The following is a 1777-nucleotide window of genomic DNA, read 5'->3' on the forward strand; positions in this document are numbered from 1 at the left end:
ACGCTTACATTCCTTCCGAAAAGTCTTCAACCAATTTTGTCAAGCCCGTGAATATTCATATTTCAGATGATTCTGAATCATGAGTCTAAATTTTTTGAAGGGATGATCACTTGAAAAGTTGAACTCGAAATTTTCTTCAGTCACTGAAATCCCCAGGTAAATCAAAGCTGAGAGATTCATTCAAGGCGTGACTAAAGTTTCCCGACGATTTAATGCAACTACTGACAGGTAAAGAAATAAAAAAGAAATTTAAAAATTCAAACCGGCCTTTTCCAATTTGACTGCATAATTAACACCAGGAAAAAAAATTCAATTTTCCTTCCATCCCTCAACTGACGTAAATTGAGTGATCAACTCGCCTCATCGTGATGCACTCATTCCTGGATAAGCCACATATACCTTTCTCCCTTAGATCAATCTAAAAAATAAAAAAAAAACAAAGCAAAATTTATCGCGCCATTCCCCACTGCAATGAAATTTTTTCCCTGTGACCTTGAAATAACTCAACTCAATGGCAAATAAAAAAAGTGGAAAACCAACAAAATAATGCGCTTAGCAATGAAGTAATAGATTACGGAGAACGCGCTTTGAAGTGGATAGGGCTGATGATTCTTCACACGAGTGTAAAAAGAATCAGACGACGATAGGGACACGCAATTCCTTAACCAGATGTTGATGCTACTGTGTAGATGCCGCGTGACGTCCCTTGCATAACGCCCCGAGGAAATTCCACGCTAGGCCACCACGTTGAAGGAATATGTGTGTACACATACGGTGAGTGAAGAGTGCAACTTGAAGGAGTGAGAGGTGTGGATCGCCTCAAGTTCTCCACTTCTCCTTGTTGTGAACGTGCCTTATAACATATGGGGGTTTGTATATAGCGAGAAGGGGCAACAGTGAACGTCAGGCACGCGCGTTCGCGTGTACAAGTTGCGCGCGCCGGTTTCACCAGAAACTATGCCTCGCGCATCCTCTCCTCATTTTGATATTTACACACTGGCTATAGCCACTCAACTTTACCTCATTTCCCTATCTAATTCACAGCAATCTGTCTACTGCTAATCTCACCACTCTTCTGTATCCATTTTTTTTTAATTCCATAATAATTTTCTGGTTTTATCGACACGGTGGGACTGATTAGCAGCTGAAGATCCTTATCAGCGCCTGCGATAGACCCGCGAGGGGCTGTAAGAGCATTGGTGAGATCTTATGAAATCAGGGGTAAAATATGAATTTTAAGGGAAATCAGCAATCATTGTGTCATGGTGTTGGATGATGAATTATTCTTTGGTGATTGATAGAATTTTTTTGGTCAGTACTCGCGCCTTTCACATCGGTAATAGATGCTTAACATCAATTTGTTTCTCTTGATGAAAAATTTCATGCATGCAACTCAGTTTTTCGCTCAGTGCTGGGAATCCCGCAATTGGTGAAAATACTTCCATCAGCATTTCTGGAGAAAATCGTTGCAAAGAAACCAAGAAGGGTTTGATAATCCCAGAAAACTAAATCGAACAAGGCGAATTTGTGAAAATTACACGTTTGAAGACCTTGTTAAAGTTTTAAGAAGAAATTTTTTTTTTAATCCCCAGTAGTTTTTCTCTAAAGCAGGTTTCCATAGGCTATCGACTGCATCCGCTTACCCTCTCCCCACCCTCATCCTCACCTTCTTCATCTGCAGATTCTTACTGATTATTCCTTACGTTTCACGAGGCCGGTTGAGGTAAGCCCACAGCAGCATTCATAATCATTTTCTTCCCACGTGGAAATATAGATA

At 40.5% G+C, this 1777-nt stretch overlaps 1 protein-coding gene across 1 annotated transcript in view; it reads left to right on the forward strand.

The window, feature by feature from the left end:
* Positions 1-1777, forward strand: part of bnl (branchless) — a 30943-nt gene that overhangs the window by 16816 nt on the left and 12350 nt on the right. The gene's annotated exons all lie outside the window — the stretch shown is intronic.

This window comes from Fopius arisanus, unplaced genomic scaffold (assembly GCF_000806365.1).
Source record: "Fopius arisanus strain USDA-PBARC FA_bdor unplaced genomic scaffold, ASM80636v1 scaffold00037, whole genome shotgun sequence".
Taxonomy (NCBI): domain Eukaryota; kingdom Metazoa; phylum Arthropoda; class Insecta; order Hymenoptera; family Braconidae; genus Fopius; species Fopius arisanus.